General features: G+C 41.3%; 1 protein-coding gene across 4 annotated transcripts in view; it reads left to right on the top strand.

The window, feature by feature from the left end:
- The window catches only part of Lclat1 (lysocardiolipin acyltransferase 1), a 127,904-nt gene that overhangs the window by 53,069 nt on the left and 54,557 nt on the right, over window positions 1–20,278 (top strand). The window lies entirely within an intron of this gene.

Here is a 20,278-nt window from a genome sequence, read left to right as displayed (position 1 = left end):
TTTATCTTAATCTCTGTTTTAAAAATATCTTACTCTAGAAGAGAAAAACTGGTATCAAGGAAGTAGATCATTTCTTAGGGCAACCATTTGAAGGATGTGAAGGACTGTAACTTTTTTTAGAAATTCACTTACAAATTAAAATGACACAAACTCAATCTCAGGTCAGGAGAGAAGACAAGACCTCGAGGTGCTTCTCCAGCTGCAGACTTGATCTCATCTCCCTCCTAAATTCCTGGCCTGGATCGGTCTCTCTGTGTCTTGAGACAGCTTTCTACTCTTATTAGTAGTCTTTTCCCATGTTTTGACTAGCCACCTTCTACTTTTTCTCTTTTCTTTTTTGTGTGTGACCAAATATAAAAATCAAAAGAAGTTTAGAAACATAGGTGAGAATTTGCTCACAAGAGTGTAGATACTTTATCAATGGCTGCACCACTGAAAAATATGCCCGTGCCTCCAACTATCAGTGCATATAAATCCCCAAGGGGGTCGAGGCCATGAGGCTCTCCCTGTTCATCACAGGGTGTTACTGAGGACTGTAGCTATGACATTCCAGAAGGCAGCGGGTCCCAGGGCTCAGGCCCTTCTTGTTGCTCTTTCGCCTTTGAGGGATAATAATATAAAGTGGCAAGTATCTGGATATTCAGGTGACATTACCAGTTCTGAGTTCCTCAGTTGCATGACTCTCCAGATAAAGATACTTCTTTGACTAGAGCTGACATGTGCATAAATACAGTTACTTAGAAGACAGTTGGAAGGCTCGCCATATCCATTTAGTAAAACAATGACAGTAACAACAGCACTGGCTTTCTCACTGTGCTTTGTGACCTCCCACTCATGGGCTTTGGACTAGTTACAGTACTGGGTGTGTATTCCTTCTCAGAGTAGGCATCAAGTCAAATCACACTGTAGCACACATTAGGTGAGCACGCGAGCACACACACACTTCCAGCTTGATTCCTGTGGTCAGTGGATGTGGCAGCCTCAGCAATAGAATCTTGCCATCTGGTTCTAGAGAAGAACTAACTAACTGACTGGCATCTGCCTGTATTTATTGGGGGCTTGAGTGGCCTAAAATCTCAAGGAAGACAGTCGGTTCCTTGCACTAGGGTTTATGTTTGATTATCTGTGGCTTCTGGGAGCTGATTAGCTCATACACACAGGGTACTTTCATTTCAAACTCTTTAAAGATGTTCTGGTTAGCTATTGGGTATCAGAATTCCTTCTTGTAATTCTTGTAAGTATTGGTTGACCCTCCTTTCCACTTCCTTTTCTCCTCTCTTCCTGCCTTCAGTCTTTCTATTCCTGCTGTTCCTGCCTCCTGTTCTCTTATCCCATACATTCTGCTATACAACTACTTCTTTTTAAAGAATCTTTAGTTTTCTGGATTCCTGGCCTATTTCTTCTTTATAAATGCACATGTATATAAAATAAAAACTAAGTTTGTATAGAGCATGTGGTGTTTGTGTCTGTGACCCTGAATTATATCACTTAATACATTATTTTGCAGCATTATTTTCCTCCATTAATACATCCGTTTTCATATTATTTCATAATCTCACTTTTCTTTATGACTGGATAGAATTTTATTGTGTATATGACTATCCTTCCTTTACTCTTTCATCAGTTGATGGCTCCTTGCTATTGTGAACAAAGCCGCAGTGAACATGGATGCACAAGGCTCTGTCTGTGAGGGATATGGAATCCTATAGATATGTGCCTGGAGTGCTGTAACTGGGACTTCTTAGGTGTTTTAGAAACTCCCCAGTGATTTATATAGTGGTTACATTTCATAGTGGTGAATGGGGGTCTCCCCTTCTGAGCATCCTCAATTCTTGATAATAACCATTTTGGCTAGAATGAGATGGACTCTCAAAGTAGTTTTAATTTCCATTTACTTGGGTAAGAATGTTGAAAGTTCAATTATTTACTTCCTTGTTTTGTTTTCCTAAGGCCCTTTTGTCTTTTGTTTATTCTCCCCTATTAGGGGAGGAGCTTAGGAGAATTTCGTCCACACAGGCAGTCTCCTCACTCAGTTAGCTCTGTCATTGTAGCACACATGATTTTAATTTCATGATTACCTCCCTGTTAGCTTAGATTGTTGCTCTTATTTTGTGACAGGGCAAGTCCTATTGAGAAAGTGCTTCCCTATGCCCATATCTTGAAGTGTTCTCTCTGCTTTTCCTTGAACAGTTGGAGAGTTTCGGGTTTTATGTTGAGGTCGTTGCATTTGGAGTTGATGTTCACGCGTGTGCTACTTTACTGTACTTGTAGACGGGGCTTGTCCAGCACCGCTACTTTCCCAGTGTGTATCTAAGTGGCTGTAGATGGGGTTTGTCCAGCACTGCTTGTTTCCCAGTGTGTATCTAAGTGGCTGTAGCTGGGTGGGGCATACCTGGGTCCCCTGCTTTATTCCACTGATGTATGTGTCTGTTTGTGCCAGGGCCACGCTGCGTTTATTACTGTGGCTCAGAAGTATAACCGATTACTCCTGTATCATTGTTTCTGCCCAAGATTGCTTTGAGTATGGGGTATTTTATGCTTCCATGGGAATTAAGACTCACTCCCCTATTTCTGTGAAAAATGGGGCTGGGATTTTGATCGAGATTTTATTAATCTATAGATTGCGTTTGGCAACACTGTTTTTACAATTAATTCTTCTGACCCATGAGCATGGGAAGGCTTTGCAGTCTGCTGGTGTTTTCCTTGGCTGTGTGTCTGTGGTTTATACTTGTGAAGTAGAGACCTTTTACTTCCTTAGTTAGCTTTAGTCCAAGATATCTCTCTCTCTCTCTCTCTCTCTGAGTTTATTGTACTTCTTGTAATTACAACTACTTATTGTAATTCTTAATACTAAGAATTATTTCTTAGTATGTTTGTCATTGATACATATGAAAAGCTATTGATTTTTATACCACATCTTGCCACTGTGCTGAGAGTTGCTTGTCAGCCTTGTTCCTGGTAAAATCATTAGGGCTCTGATTTAGGGCGTTGTGTACATAGTGATGCCTTAACTTTCTAGTTGGGAGATTGTTTTTTAAAAATTTTTAAAAATTTGGATATTATAATTAGTCTTGTTATTTATCATAGATATATATGTATAGAACAGAAATAGATAAAACACTCAACACGATAAAATGGGTTAAATCTTATGATGCAAGTATTTGAATAAAATACTTTGAGAAATACAAAGGATGGTAGCTGGCAGGAAGGTAAGATGAAATGTAATATGAATCCATTAAATTAAAGAAGAACATAGAGGAAAAAGAAAATCATACCAGGAAGTAGATTAATAAGAAGGAATATGGAGAGAACCAGAATGAGGGCACAGTGATTCCAGGGGCACGATCGAGTAGAGCTGGGCTGGCACCTGCATCTGGCTGAGCACCCACCAGAAGATCCCGAGTTTCCAGTGCTCTAACATCTCAACGTTTTAAATTAAGTTGTTGTTATTTACTTTATGTACATTGGCATTTTGCTTGCATGTATGTGTGAGGTTGTTGGATTCCCCCCTGTAACTGGAGTTACAGACAGTAACTACCATGTGTGTCTTAGTCAGGGTTTCTATTCCTGCACAAAACATCATGAGCAAGAAGCAAGTTGAGGAGAAAAGGGTTCAGCTTACATTTCCACATTGCTGTTCATCACCAAAGGAAGTCAGGACTGGAACTCAAGCAGGTCAGGAAGCAGGAGCTGATGCAGAGGCCATGGAGGGATGTTCTTTACTGGCTTGCCTCCTGGCTTGCTCAGCCTGCTCTCTTATAGAACCAAGACTACCAGCCCAGAGATGGTCCCACCCACAAGGAGCCCTCCCACCCTTGATTACTGAGAAAATGCCTCACAGCTGGATCTCATGGAGGCATTCCCTCAAGGGGGGGCTCCTTTCTCTGTGATAACTCCAGCTGTGTCAAGTTGACACACAAAACAAGCCAGTACAATGTGGGAATTGAACCCAGATCCTCTGAAAAAACAGCCTGTGTTCTTAAACGCCAAGCCATGTCTGCAACAATCCTCAGCGTTTACAAATACTAACATGATGCTGCAAGCAAAACATCCTGTTCCTGACCTCACATGGTTAGTGGTATCAAACGTACAGAATGAATGCAAGTGTTGTTTTAAATCATTTCAGGCTTTGAGTATAAAATGTATATGAAAGTCAAGTGAATTTAGGCGTGGGTTGCATTGTGTATGAAACACTTCTCAGAAACATCCACAGAGTACAAACACTTCTGGTACCGAGCATTTAGCACAAAGCACACTTAGCTTGCACATGGGTCCTAGGGAAAACAAAACAGTCCAACTTTAATATTTCAAAGTAATTCTTAAAAGATAACTGAAGAAAAACTGCAGAGTAATAGAAGATCTGGGAGGGACTTAGCAGTGTCCACTATAGACCTGGTCCCCAGAGGACATGGTGAAAATTCTGAAACTAGTCACCACCGGAAGTCTCTGAATACGTGGCAAACCCAAAAATATTTCCTTTCCATTCCCTGCCCTCTCAAAGACACTGCTCCAGATCAGCACGGGATCCACACATCCTCATGAAAGACTCCAAGAGGAGCCCCTCGCTCAGGCCTCAGGACAATAGCAGACACCCAAGAACTCACGACAGACCGAGCTTGTTGCAAACCACACGAGGCTTTATTCGGGGAAAGCCAGAGCTCTGGGGACGACTCATATCCCACGCAGGGGTAGAGGAGTCGACCTCGAGGGGAAAGAGGTCCCACTTTTTATAGGCCCTCAGGGGGGGAAGGAGATGGGGGAGAGTAGGGGATTTCCAGATCTAAACAATGTCTATTCTCAAGAAATGGGTATGGGAGGGGTACAAGGAAAGAGTCTAATGAAGGTGCAGCAATGGGCACACACCTGGTCAGAACATTGGCAGACACACAGGTTCAATGAGTGGCCAGAGCATTGTGCACCTCTATTTTTCTAAATCAGTGAAGCTAGTTTTGTTAACACTGACGTCTATCTTGCCAATTTCAGGGCTTCTGTGTCTTTTTACATTCTGCCAGGATCTTTCATTGGGCCTCCATTCTGTCAGGATCTTTCATTCACACCTCATAGTCTGTTCTTTGGAGCTTGGGACCACAGAGTGTCCACCACGCCCTGCTGATAACTTTGAATCACCACTCCCTGCTCATAGCTTTGAATTTGTAGCTTAAATGCATCCCAGCCAAGTCTGTTTGTATACTGTTTAAAAGACTTGGCGCTGTGTGTCAGAGGGACAGAAAGAAAAACTGCAAGGACCAAAATGAGTGTTGAGGTCTGCACAGAGGAGGGCATGGCAGCTAGGCTAGCACAGAGGAGGGCATGGCAGCTAGGATGTATCCTGGGCTCAGAGCCAGCCATGGGGCCAGACCTACTTTATGTGTGAGATTTAAGCCTAGTTTGTTTAGGTCTAGACTTGTAGCTGACTCTTTTGTTACTAACAGTCGTAAACATTGTGGATAATGTGCTTCGCACCATCTCTCCAAACTGTGAAATGTGCATTGGTGGGCTAACTGCTTGTCATGAGTTGAGTTTTATAAAAACTGTCCAGTGACGTATCTTGAGCAGTTTTATTGCCTAGAAGACACATGCAACAGATGATTTCACACCGGTAATTCTGTTGGTGAAAATTAACATCTCCTAACACTTAATTCTGGAGTTTGCTTGCTGGAATTGCTTGGCAGGGATGAATTTGGTCATGTTAGTTTTTTGGGTCTTGTGTGTGTGTGAGAAAGAGATTTGGGGGAGGTGCCCTGGGGAAGAAAGGTTTAGTTCAGTTAATTTAGTTCAGTTATATGCTAGGCCAAGAGTATATCAGGATTCCACATTCTGGAATTACATTGAGCTAAGGACACTGAGATCTCAATAAAGGACCTGTAATTGTGTTTTTAATGTGCTGACTTCTGAACAGAGGATAAATCCTGAGCTGTGTGGAAGTTGACCGGTTTGCCTGGCTTGAAGGTTGTCAAGTCAAGTCACTTACTAAACTTCCTATCTTAAGTTGGGCTCCTGTTGCTGTGCCCCACAGCTGATTTCTCAGTCCGAGGCACGGCTGCATGTGAGGCTGGGGAAATAAGAAGCACAGTGTGCAGCCTTAAGTCTGCTGAAAATCAAAGCATCCCTTTCCCTGTAATTATATTCTGAGATTCCTACAAAGTGTGCTTTTATGGTAGTAATTTTAAGAGAGGACAGTAAAAGAATTGGGTAAACTTTAAGGCTTTTAGTCTGCTTTGTATTTATTGGTGAGGCATTAAACACTATACAAAACCAGTTTAGAGCCAGCGTTGCAATAACAGTAAAAGGACACAAGAAATGGACTCTGTGTGTCTGAGAGTGGTTTGCTGACCTTAGTGTCAGTAGATAATCTGATGGGTGTTTTAAGTGTTTTTACTCTGACTAAGTCTGTATAACCTATGATTGCATGTTTAGTGCTATGATGAGTTAGGCCCTGTATTCACTATAAGATTTTTTAAAAGTTTGATGGCTGTCATTTTTATTTCTGTAACAAATTTTACAGAAAATATTTTCCTTATGTTTAAAGTCCTCTATTTCAGCCAGGTGATAGTGGTGTACACCTTTAATCCCCCCAGCACTTAGGAGACAGGGGCAGGCAGATAGCTTGCATTCGAAGCCAACCTTGCTCTACAGAGTTAGTTTCAGGGCAGCCAGGGCTACACAGAGAAACCCTGTCTTGAAAAACTCATTTATTTATGATTATTTCACAGTTGTGTCACGAAAAATTTTGTCACGAATGCCATCGGAGGCACGTTTAGGCAGCCAGGAAGTCAGAATGTTGACTTCAGTGACAGTGGCGTCTGAAGTGTGTTTTGCAAGTGTTGTTACTTGATGCTCTCAACTATTGACATCCGCTAGTACAGGTCGTGTGAGTTCTAAGGAAAATAGTTTGGCTTTAATATTAGATGGAAAATGGTTACTACTTGTATATCTTTAATTAAGCAGAGTTTTCCTTCAACAAATACATGTTCTGAAATTATTTTATATGAATAATTTTTGATTTATTGGAACTAGAAAGATAATAAAGGATGTCCCTGTTCACTCAGTTTCTCAGGATGGTTCCTTCATAGCAGTTTATTCTAATGAGAGGATAGATTGGCACTGTTTAGCTGACTAAATGATCAGGTTTGGTCTTGCTAATCTTTCTGTTAATGTCCATTTTCTAGGACATTAGTGTCTTAGGATCCTTTTGAGGGAGCACTTTGCTTTTAATCACTCTTGCTCCACTTCAAAGCAGTATGCCCTTGCTTTATGCGGTGCTTATGGGTAAGATGCTCTTCATTCTGAATTCCCATGGTGTTTCTCCGTTAGATGGTGGTCATGAGTCTGGGGAGTAGGTACCACAGAGGTGAAGTGTGAATCTTTTTTTTTTTTTTTTTGGTTTTACGAGACAGGGTTTCCTCTGTATAGCCCTGGCTATCCTGGAGCTCACTTTGTAGACCAGGCTGGCCTCGAACTCAGAAATCCGCCTGCCTCTGCCTCCCGAGTGCTGGGATTAAAGGCGTGCGCCACCACGCCCGGCTGAAGTGTGAGTCTTATATCAGAGAGATTCATGATGGCAAGTGCTCTGTCCTTGGTGATATTTATCTCTGTCACTTGAGTGGTGTGGTCTGGTGTCATGTTACTATATTCATTATGCTATATTCTGTTTATTCACCAGTAACTATCTTATATTCATAAGTAACAGTCCATGCTCATCACATTTATTTTATCATCTGGCTTATTGTAGAATACTATCATTATTACCGAAATTTTTTTTTTAGCTTTGGATAGAGTTCTTACTGGCTATTGCTTCTGTCTTTTGTCTTGTTTCTTTCACCTGCTTATGTTCTGATGCTCTAAGACTCCACCCTACTCCCTTTCTCTCACAAGGTCTCACTATATAGACCAGGCTAGCCTCAAAGTCTTAAGAGATCCATTTGCCTCATGAGTGCTGTGATTAAAGATGTGTGCCACCCTGCCTGGCTGTAGTTCCTTCTCTGTAGGAGCTGGGTTGTTTGCCTTTCCCCGAATAAACTAGATAACCACATTCCTTGGTTTGTGGCTCCTCTTCTATTTTCAAAGACAACAGTGCCTAGTTGAGTCTTATACCCTTTCGTTTTGAAACTGAGTCCCCTTCCCCTGATCTTTTCTACTTTTAAGGGCTATTATGATTCTTTCAGTTCACTAAATTAATCTAGGCTAATTTTCCAGTTTTAAATTTAGCTGCGTAGTAACCTCTGCTGCCTTTTGTGTGTAATATAACGTATTTAGCTGTGCAAGTATTGTCATGTGGCTATGTTTAGGGATTTGTCATGGTTCTGCCTCCCAGACTGGAATTGCTATCATAGTCTGGCTCTGCAAAGCTAGTCACATACTTAGCTTGAGAATTCAATAAAGGTGTATGTAGATGATAAAGTATCTAGAAAATTGATCGATAGCAAATCTAAAGGATGAAAAACCTATTGGCCTCTGTTAGAATGGAACCCTTAAATTATACCAAATGAGAAGCCTCATTTTGCCAGCAAATGCCATCAGTGAATGTTTACCTTTTCAATATCAAGCAAGAGTGTATAGTGTCTGCCAGGAGATAGGATAATTTCTAGATAATCACCGTAGAGTATAATGGGATGTGCTGTGTGTACATTTTTGGGTTTGTTTTCCTTCACAATTTTGTGGGTTTTCCAGTTTGGAATTGTTTTGTAAAATAGGTTTGCGTTAGAAGACCATTTACTTGCTTTGCCTTTTGTTTTGAGTCTGGTGCCTGTGAATGTAATAGTGTAGGCATCTGCACCATGGAGAGCTTGTGAGTTACTAGTCTACCTCACTCAGGTGCTTTCAGAGGCTTTGTGGAAATTGATGTTCTCAGGAGACGGGTGGGGAACATTACTCCATTTGTTATGTGAATCCCAGGACGATGGCACTCCCCTGACTTGGTCTATATGACACTTTGCATCTTGACTGAAGTTGGCATTCTGGGAACTGTAATTGCTTGTTAATTAGTTTCTGGATTTACCTGTAATTACAAGCTATATAAATTGTACTCAAGCCCTGCTCAATACTGTTTCTTAAGGTCCTTGTGAGAGAGTTTCATATACACTGTGTGCATCTGCTCATATTATTCCTTCTCATTGAATTAGCCGTCTTCAGGTAGCATTTCTTGGTTTTATCCTTACCCTCTTCTCGGAACTGAAATACCATGGAAGGAAATACTAGTCTAGCTGCTTTGGTGTCTGGGGTCTTGTCCTAGTTTCTCATGCTACAGAAGATACAGAGGATACAGTATGCATTAGCAGACACAGAGGCAGTCTAAGCTATCACCAAGGTTCAGTTCTAAGAGGATTCGATAAACAGTGCAGATGTTTTATGATTTCTTAAGTATAGGCCATCTGTGCTAAAATGAATGGATGGAAGAAAAGATAATGGAACATATGTATACTTCTTATTACAAAAGAATGCATTAAGTTAAAAATACATGGTGGTGGTGTGTGGTGGTACACTCCTTTAATCTCAGCACTTGGGAGGCAGAAGCAGGAAGATCTCTAAATTTGAGGCCAGCATGGTCTACCAGAGCGAGTTCCAGGACAGCCAGAACAACACAAAGAAACCCTGTCTCGAAAAAGAAGACAAAAATATATTAAAATAAATAGTTTCTTCTAGCAAATTCTACATCTTAATAAAAAGGAATGTAAGTAAAAATAAACCTAAGTTATAAAATTATGGACCATGGTAGGGCAAAGAGAGTACCGAGAAGGTGATGCCGATGATGTAACTAGGGATTTATCAGGAGATGGCTGTAGTAGGGCTAGCTGACACCATGCATTCTGTCTGGAAGCCTCCCTGATGGTGGCTATTTCCTGAGAAATCAAGGCAGACAGTCCATGGGAAAGTGAAAATTAAGATATATAGATTGGTCTCTAATTTGAAGTTTAACTGCATTAACCACCCAGGGTTCTGAGCTTTTGCTTTGGCTGTTCTGGAACTTACTTAGACTGGGCTGGCCTTAAAGTCACAGAGAGTCTCCTACCTCTGGGATTAATGTGTGTACCACCACTGCCTGGCTCATTTGAATATTTAAATAAATGCCTTGAAAATGTATGTTTTGAGAATGTTAGTAAGGTTAAGAAAAAAATCAAGTATTGGCTTTAAACATGGATAAACTCTGCACTGGTGACAGTAAAATGGAGAGGGAAAATTCCTTTTAAGACGTTCTTGCTTTTTTTTTTTTCTCTTTTTAAATGAAAACCAACCAACATTTCCATGAGAAAGAACACTGATGCTGTCTAAGTAGAAGGGAAAATGGTAGTGGCTCCAGGGCAGGGATCACAGCCCCTTAAGCAGAGAGGTGAGAAAAGTTGGGTTGTGCAGCCTCCCTTGCATTTATTTCCATGTGTGGATGACACTGTGCACATGCAGAGGTAAGAGGACAACTCGAGGCAGCCACTTCTCTCTACCATGTACATTCTGGGGATTGAACTCAGGACATCAGGTTGGCTGCGAGAACATTTACCTTCCGGGCTGCCTTGCCAACCCGAGAATGTGCTTTATAAATGTGAGCATAATAGAAACAAACGTGGGGGCTGGTGAGATGGCTCAGTGGGTAAGAGCACCCGACTGCTCTTCCGAAGGTCCAGAGTTCAAATCCCAGCAACCACATGGTGGCTCACAACCATCCGTAACGAGATCTGGCGCCCTCTTCTGGAGTGTCTGAAGACAGCTACAGTGTACTTACATATAATAAATAAATAAATCTTAAAAAAAAAAAAAGAAACAAACATGTGAAGAAACTGTCCAGCGTTAAAGAGCCAAACATTTTAAACAATTGGACATGTCATATGAATAATGATTCTTGGAGCATTTACGTTATTCATAATACTTAGAGAAATTCAAGAGCATATTATTGGAGAGATGCTGTTTGGAATATACTTTATGGTGATTTTATAAAGGGTTATCAATATATTTTTTGAATTATGTGTGTATGTCCCTGTGTGTGGGTGTGACTTGTGAGTACAGGTGCCTGTGGAACTCAGGTGTCATAGCTTTTGTACCTGGAGTTAGGAGTAGGTGTGAGCTGCCCAACATGGATGCTGAGAACCAAAGTTGGGTCCTTTGAGAGAGCAATAAGTTCTCTTAGCCACTGAGCCATCTCTTTAGACCCTCCACACTGATCTAAACCATTTGATGCTGTAATCTTAAACCAGTAGAGTAAGGGTAAAATGCTGGAAGACTGAGGCATAAGAATCATGTTGTTGTGAGTTCAAAGCCAGCATGGGCTACAAAATGAGTGTGAAGCTGGCTTGGGCTACACTGTGAGACGATGTCTCAAAACAAAATAAAACTAAACAAACAAACAAAAACATAGCTTTGGGACCAGCCCACCTGTGTGGTTTCTGCCTGGTTTCTGCTTATTTGCATCTGAAAGTGCTTTATTCATGTATTTGTATTAGAGAGAGAGCACTTTTTACTTTATTCATGTATTAGAGAGAGAGAGCACTTTTATTCATGTATTAGAGAGAGAGAGCACTTCTTACTTTATTCATGTATTAGAGAGAGAGTACTTTTATTCATGTATTAGAGAGAGAGAGAGCACTTTTTACTTTATTCATGTATTAGAGAGAGAGAGAGCACTTTTTACTTTATTCATGTATTAGAGAGAGAGAGCACTTTTTACTTTATTCACAGTTGCCTTAAGAATTAATGAAATGTTCAGAATAATACCAAGCACGCTGTTAGCAGTCACCAAATGTTGTTTCTATAATTATACTATTTATTCATAAAATAGCTGGTGTGGAAAATAACCACTGGCAAATATTAAAAACAAAGATATGGTTGTTGAAATAAAGTCAATTATTGGGACAAAAGAGAAAAATCATAAAAGCTTGAGCAGTGGGCAGTCTGATGCATGGATGAGTTGGATTTGGCTTCTTCCTGGCTGCTAGCCGCACTAGCCGCACTGAGGGATGGAAGGCTGTGGGAAATGTTCTGAAATTCTGAGGAAACAGTGATTTGGAACCTCAAATTCTATTTTTAGTCAAACCAGCTTCCAAAGTTGAACCAAAAATACATTTCAGGAATGTGAGGACAGAAACAATTTTCAAAAGAAAGGATTAACAGGACACAAGCAAAGAGGTCGGCAAACTTGGGGTCAAATCTAAATATTAAAAACATTTCTGTCAAGTTTAGGAATGTGAGAGTCGGGTGATTCCTACAAAACCTGCAACAAGAATGGTAGGAAGCATACATTTTGGGCATTATTAATTTACTTTTTAAAAATTGAAATTAAATTTAAACTGGGGTCTTTTGGTTTACACAGTGATGGAATTAAGAGCTGTTTTGGTTTCTGGAGATCAGTAATTGAGCTCAGTGTTGAAGGCAGGCATTCTGTGGTTCCACAGGCTTACCAAATACAGAAAGCTGAAACACACAGATGTAAAATGCGATGTGTTGTTTCCAAGGCACTCGAGCAAATGTCAGCATACTGTCTGCCAGCGGGCAGGGCAGGATTGTGCTTCCTACTGCGGCCATACTGTCCCTGTGGCAGCCATGCTCTCCTGTGGCACCTGATGCTCTCTGACATTGTCAAACAGAATAGCTATTGATAGTATATGTGAACAAATGGGGTGCCTGAGTTCTAGAGAACAAGGGAAGGGGCAAAGAAAACTTAATTTCAACTAAAGACAGAAAAAAAAGGGGAGGTGTAACAGAAATGACAGGAAACATGAAAAATGTCTGGAAAAACTTGCCCCTAATAAAAATGATTGGAGTAAAGATTTCTAGGAGAGATAAGAGATTCTCGGATTGTACTTAGGCTAAGTCGTAGGGGAGCAGGAGGTAGGTAAGCCATGGCACATCTGTATTCCAGAACAGCACTGCTGTTTGCAAGACATTATTACTCTTCATCCTTGGCTGCCAAGATGAGCGTTGCAGTTATTACTATGTAAGTGTTAGAGAGGAAGAGTCTCATGGGTATTGTGGAGATGGATACCGTAGGCTGGCAAGACTGGGTCTAGAGTTAGAATCAGGATCAGACCCGTGGCTCAGCAGCAAGAGGTTTTGACCTTTACTACATATGCCGTCTTTATTGCACAACTCACAGTGTTTGCTGTTCCAAGGTCTTAGAGGAAATTTAAGAGAGGTAGATATTCGGTTGGCCTGAGAGTAACTGTTGGACCCATGCTTTCATTCTTTGTGAGCTTTTTCAGAAACTGTACATAGGCTACCCTAAGTTAGGCATCTTCTACAGAGGCTCCAAGGGCTGTAGCCAGGGCAAGATTGGCAGTCATCTGAAACACAGATGGGCTCATCAAGGCTACCTTTTCAGCAATAAGGTGGGTCTGCCTCTGGGAAAGGCAGTGTGCCCACATATACACAGCAGATAGAATTTTCCATTTCATTTAAGTAAAAACTGAAGTGAATACCATTGAAAATAGTACTCTTTCTGTACTCTGAGAGTACAGAAAAGGAAATATTATAGAATTCTTTTCTTTTATTTTTTTTTTAAATTTTTTTTTAAATTTTTAATATTTTTATTACATATTTTCCTCAATTACATTTCTAATGCTATCCCAAAAGTCCCCCATAGCGCCCCCCACTTCCCTACCCACCCATTCCCATTCTTTTGGTCCTGGCATTCCCCTATATTGGGGCATATAAAGTTTGCAAGTCCAATGGGCCTCTCTTTCCATTGATTGCCGACTAGGCCATCTTTCGATACATATGCAGCTAGAGACAAGAGCTCCGGGGTTCTGGTTAGTACATCATGTTGTTCCAACAATAGGGTTGCAGATCCCTTTAGCTCCTTGGGTACTTTCTCTAGCTTCTCCATTGGGAGCCCTGTGATACATCCAATAGCTGACTGTGAACATCCACTCCTGTGTTTGCTAGGCCCCGGCATCGTCTCACAAGAGACAGCTATATTTGGGTCCTTTCAGCAAAATCTTGCTAGTGTATGCAATGGTGTCAGCGTTTAGAAGCTGATTATGGGATGGATCCCTGGATACGGCAGTCTCTAAATGGTCCATCCTTTCATCACAGCTACGAACTTTGTCTCTGTAACTCCTTCCCTGGGTGTTTTGTTCCCAATTCTAAGAAGGGGCACAGTGTCCACACTTTGGTCTTCATTCTTCTTGAGTTTCATGCGTTTAGCTAATTGTATCTCATATCTTGGGTATCCTAAGTTTTGGGCTAATATCCACTTATCAGTGAATACATATTGTGTGAGTTCTTTTGTGATTGTGTTACTTCACTCAAGATGATGCCCTCCAGGTCCATCCATTTGGCTAGAAATTTCATAAATTCATTCTTTTTAATAGCTGAGTAGTACTCCATTGTGTAAATGTACGATAATTTCTGTATCCATTCCTCTGTTGAGGGACATCTGGGTTCTTTCCAGCTTCTGGCTATTATAAATAGGGCTGCTATGAACATAGTGGAGCATGTGTCCTTTTTACCGGTTGGGACATCTTCTGGATATATGCCCAGGACCTCCGGTAGTACTATGTCCAATTTTCTGAGGAACCGCCAGACTGATTTCCAGAGTGGTTGTACAAGCTTGCAATCCCACCAACAATGGAGGAGTGTTCCTCTTTCTCCACATCCTCGCCAGCATCTGCTGTCACCTGAATTTTTGATCTTAGCCATTCTGACTGGTGTGAGGTGGAATCTCAGGGTTGTTTTGATTTGCATTTCCCTGATGATTAAGGATGTTGAACATTTTTTCAGGTGTTTCTCTGCCATTCAGTATTCCTCAGGTGAGAATTCTTTGTTCAGTTCTGAGCCCCATTTTTTAATGGGGTTATTTGACTTTCTGGAGTCCACCTTCTTGAGTTCTTTATATATATTGGATATTAGTCCCTTATCTGATTTAGGATAGGTGAAGATCCTTTCCCAATCTGTTGGTGGTTTTTTTGTCTTATTGATGGTGTCTTTAGCCTTGCAGAAGCTTTGTAGTTTCATGAGGTCCCACTTGTCAATTCTCGATCTTACAGCACAAGCCATTACTGTTCTATCCAGGAATTTTTCCCCTGTGCCCATATCTTCAAGGCTTTTCCCCACTTTCTCCTCTATAAGTTTCAGTGTCTCTGGTTTTATGTGAAGTTCCTTGATCCACTTAGACTTGACCTTAGTACAAGGAGATAGGAATGGATCGATTGGCATTCTTCTACATGTTACCAACCAGTTGTGCCAGCACCATTTGTTGAAAATGCTGTCTTTCTTCCACTGGATGTTTTTAGCTCCCTTGTCGAAGATCAAGTGACCGTAGGTGTGTGGGTTCATTTCTGGGTCTTCAATTCTATTCCATTGGTCTATTTGTCTGTCACTATACCAGTACCATGCAGTTTTTATCACAATTGCTCTGTAGTAGAGCTTTAGGTCCGGCATGGTGATTCCACCAGAGGTTCTTTTATCCTTGAGAAGAGTTTTTGCTATCCTAGGTTTTTGTTATTCCAGATGAATTTGCAGATTGCACTTTCTAATTCGTTGAAGAATTGAGTTGGAATTTTGATGGGGATTGCATTGAATCTGTAGATTTCTTTTGGCAAGATAGCCATTTTTACAATGTTGATCCTGCCAATCCATGAGCATGGGAGATCTTTCCATCTTCTGAGATCTTCTATAATTTCTTTCTTCAGAGACTTGAAGTTTTTATTATACAGATCTTTCACTTCCTTAGTTAGAGTCACGCCAAGATATTTTATATTATTTGTGACTATTGAGAAGGGTGTTGTTTCCCTAATTTCTTTCTCAGCCTGTTTATTCTTTGTGTAGAGAAAGGCCATTGATTTGTTTGAGTTAATTTTATATCCAGCTACTTCACCGAAGCTGTTTATCAGGCTTAGGAGTTCTCTGGTGGAATTTTTAGGGTCACTTATATATACTATCATATCATCTGCAAAAAGTGATATTTTGACTTCATCTTTTCCAATTTGTATCCCTTTGATCTCCTTTTGTTGTCGAATTGCTCTGGCTAGGACTTCCAGTACAATGTTGAATAGGTATGGAGAAAGTGGACAGCCTTGTCTAGTCCCTGATTTTAGAGGGATTGCTTCAAGCTTCTCACCATTTACTTTGATGTTGGCTACTGGTTTGCTGTAGATTGCTTTTATCATGTTTAGGTATGGGCCTTGAATTCCTGATCTTTCCAAGACTTTTATCATGAATGGGTGTTGGATCTTGTCAAATGCTTTTTCCGCATCAAAGGAGATGACCATGTGGTTTTTGTCTTTGAGTTTGTTTATATACTGGATTACGTTGATGGATTTCCGTATATTGAACCATCCCTGCATCCCTGGGATGAAACCTACTTGGTCAGGATGGATGATTGTTTTGATGTGTTCTTGGATTCGGTTAGCAAGAACTTTATTGAGTATTTTTGCATCAATATTCATAAGGGATATTGGTCTGAAGTTTTCTATCTTTGTTGGGTCTTTTTGTGGTTTAGGTATCAGAGCAATTGTGGCTTCATAGAATGAGTTGGGTAGAGTACCTTCTGTTTCTATTTTGTGGAATAGTTTGTGAAGAACTGGGATTAGATCTTCTTTGAAGGTCTGATAGAACTCTGCAGTAAACCCATCTGGTCCTGGGCTTTTTTTAGTTGGGAGACTATTAATGACTGCTTCTATTTCTTTGGGGGATATAGGGCTGTTTAGATCATTAACCTGATCTTGATTCAACTTTGGTACCTGGTATCTGTCTAGGAACTTCTCCATTTCATCCAGGTTCTCCAGTTTTGTTGAGTATAGCCTTTGGTAGAAGGATCTGATGGTGTTTTGGATGTCTTCAGGATCTGTTGTTATGTCTCCTTTTTCATTTCTGATTTTGTTAATTAGGATGCTTTCCCTGTGCCCTCTAGTGAGTCTGGCTAAGGGTTTATCTATCTTGTTGATTTTCTCAAAGAACCAGCTCCTTGATTGGTTGATTCTTTGAATAGTTTTTCTTGTTTCCACTTGGTTGATTTCACCCCTGAGTTTGATTATTTCCTGCCGTCTACTCCTCTTGGGTGAATTTGCTTCCTTTTGTTCTAGTGCTTTTAGGTGTGTTGTCAAGCTGCTAATGTGTGCTCTCTCTAGTTTCCTTTTGGAGGCACTCAGAGCTATGAGTTTTCCTCTTAGAAATGCTTTCATTGCGTCCCATAAGTTTGGGTATGTTGTGGCTTCATTTTCATTGAACTCTAAAAAGTCCTTAATTTCTTTCTTTATTCCTTCCTTGACCAAGGTATCATTGAGAAGAGTGTTGTTCAGTTTCCACGTGAAGGTTGGCTTTCTATTATTTATTTTGTTATTGAAGATCAGCTTTAGTCCATGGTGATCTGATAGGATGCATGGGACAATTTCAATATTTTTGTATCTGTTGAGGCTTGTTTTGTGACCAATTATGTTGTCAATTTTGGAGAAGGTACCATGAGGTGCTGAGAAGAAGGTATATCCTTTTGTTTTAGGATAGAATGTTCTGTAGATATCTGCCAGATCCATTTGATTCATAATTTCTCTTAGTTTCTCTGTGTTCCTGTTTAGTTTCTGCTTCCATGATCTGTCCATTGGTGAAAGTGGTGTGTTGAAGTCTCCCACTATTATTGTATGAGGTGCAATGTGTGCTTTGAGATTTACTAAAGTTTCTTTAATGAATGTGGCTGCCTTTGTATTTGGAGCATAGATATTCAGGATTGATAGTTCCTCTTGGAGGATTTTACCTTTGATGAGTATGAAGTGTCCCTCCCTGTCTTTTTTAATGACTTTGGGTTGGAAGTCAATCTTATCAGATATTAGAATGGCTACTCCAGCTTGTTTCTTCATACCATTTGCTTGGAAAATTGTTTTCCAGCCTTTCATTCTGAGGTAGTGTCTATCTTTTTCTCTGAGATGAGTTTCCTGTAAGCAGCAAAATGTTGGGTCTTGTTTGTGTAGCCAGTTTGTTAGTCTATGTCTTTTTATCGGGGCGTTGAGTCCATTGATATTAATAGATATTAAGGAAAAGTACTTGTTGTTTCCTGTTATTTTTGTTGTTAAAGTTGGCATTCTGTTCTTGTGGCTGTCTTCTTTTAGGTTTGTTGAGGGATTACCTTCTTGTTGTTTCTAGGGCGTGGTTCCTGTCCTTGTATTGTTTTTTTTTCTGTTATTATCCTTTGAAGGGCTGGATTCGTGGAGAGATAATGTGTGAATTTGGTTTTGTCGTGGAATACTTTGGTTTCTCCATCTATGTTAATTGAGAGTTTGGCTGGGTATAGTAGCCTGGGCTGGAATTTGTGTTCTTTTAGTGTCTGTATAACATCCGTCCAGGATCTTCTGGCTTTCATAGTCTCTGGTGAAAAATCTGGTGTAATTCTGATAGGCTTGCCTTTATATGTTACTTGGCCTTTTTCTCTTACTGCTTTTAGTATTCTATCTTTATTTAGAGCATTTGTTGTTCTGATTATTATGTGTCGGGAGGTATTTCTTTTCTGGTCCAGTCTATTTGGAGTTCTGTAGGCTTCTTGTATGTTCATGGGCATCTCTTTCTTTAGATTTGGGAAGTTTTCTTCTATAATTTTGTTGAAGATGTTTGCTGGTCCTTTGAGTTGAAAATCTTCATTCTCATCCACTCCTATTATCCGTAGGTTTGGTCTTCTCATTGTGTCCTGTATTTCTTGGATGTTTTGAGTTAGGATCTTTTTGCATTTTACATTTTCCTTGATTGTTGTGCCGATGTTCTCTATGGAATCTTCTGCACCTGAGATTCTCTCTTCCATCTCTTGTATTCTGTTGCTGATGCTCGTATCTATGGTTCCAGATTTCTTTCCTAGGGTTTCTATCTCCAGTGTTGCCTCATTTTGGGTTTTCTTTATTGTGTCTACTTCCCTTTTTAGGTCTAGTATGGTTTTGTTCATTTCCATCATCTGTTTGGATGTGTTTTCCTGTTTTTCTGTAAGGATTTCTACCTGTTTGATTATGTTATCCTGTTTTTCTTTAAGGATTTGTATCTCTTTAGCAGTGTTCTCCTGCAATTCTTTAAGGGATTTTTGTGCTTCCTCTTTAATGTCTTCTACCTGTTTACCAGTGTTCCTTTGTATTTCTTTAAGTGTGTTATTAAAGTCCTTCTTGAAGTCCTCTACCATCATCAGGAGATATGCTTTTAGATCCGTGTCTAGCTTTTCCAGTGTGTTGGGGTGCCCTGGACTGGGCGAAGTGGGAGTGCTGGGTTCTGATGATGTTGAGTGGTCTTGGTTTCTGTTAGTAAGATTATTACGTTTACCTTTCGCCATCTGGTAATCTCTGGGGTTAGTTGTTGTCGTTGTCACTGTTTAAAGATTGGAGCAGAAGCTGTGTTCCACTCACCAGCAGTCTCAAAATTCTGTGGCGGGGGTCATGGGTAGCTGGCGGTACCCTGGTGCTGGTCCAGCCGGAAGAGGCCTGTGGTCCTACTCAGGCTGGTTTTCTGCTTCCCTAACTAATGCAGTCTCTGGTCCCGCGTGCAATTGGATTGGAGCAGAAGCTGTGTTCCACTCTCCAGAAGTCTTAAGATCCTGTGGCGGGTGTTGTGGGTAGCTGGCGAGTGTCAGCCGACCCTGCGCCCTAGCTACCCCGGTGCTTTTCTGACCGGAAGAGGCTTGTGGCCCTACATAGGCCGGATTTCTGCCTCCCCAACCAAAGCAGTCTCAGGTCCCGCGTGATTGGACTGGAGCAGAATCTGTGTTCCACTCACCAGCAGTCCCAAAATCCTGTGGCGGGGGTCGTGGGTAGCTGGCGGGTTTCAGGCGACCCTGCGCTCTAGCTACCCCTGTGCTGATCTGGCCGGATGAGGCCTGTGGCCCTACTCAGGCCGGTTTCTGCTTCCCTAACTAATGCAGTCTCAGGTCCCGCGCGCAATTGGGTTGGAGCAGAAGCTGTGTTCCACTTACCAGAAGTCTTAAGATCCTGTGGCGGGTGTTATGGGTAGCTGGCGAGTGTCAGCCGACCCTGTGCCCTAGCTACCCAGGTGCTTTTCTTACCGGAAGAGGCTTGTGGCCCTACGTAGGCCGGATTTCTGCCTCCCCAACCAAAGCAGTCTCAGGTCCCGCGTGATTGGACTGGAGCAGAAGCTGTGTTCCACTCACCAACAGTCTCAAAATCCTGTGGCGGGGGTTGTGGGTAGGTGGCGGGTGTCAGGCGACCCTGCGCTCTAGCTACCCCTGTGCTGATCCGGCCGGATGAGGCCTGTGGCCCTACTCAGGCCGGTTTCTGCTTCCCTAACTAATGCAGTCTCAGGTCCCGCGCAATTGGATTGGAGCAGAAGCTGTGTTCCACTCACCAGAAGTCTTAAGATCCTGTAGCGGGTTTTGTGG

This window comes from Mus caroli, unplaced genomic scaffold, assembly GCF_978045245.1.
Source record: "Mus caroli unplaced genomic scaffold, Mus_caroli_1 scaffold_18, whole genome shotgun sequence".
Lineage (NCBI taxonomy): Eukaryota > Metazoa > Chordata > Mammalia > Rodentia > Muridae > Mus > Mus caroli.
This window is presented reverse-complemented; position numbering and strand designations above follow the sequence as displayed.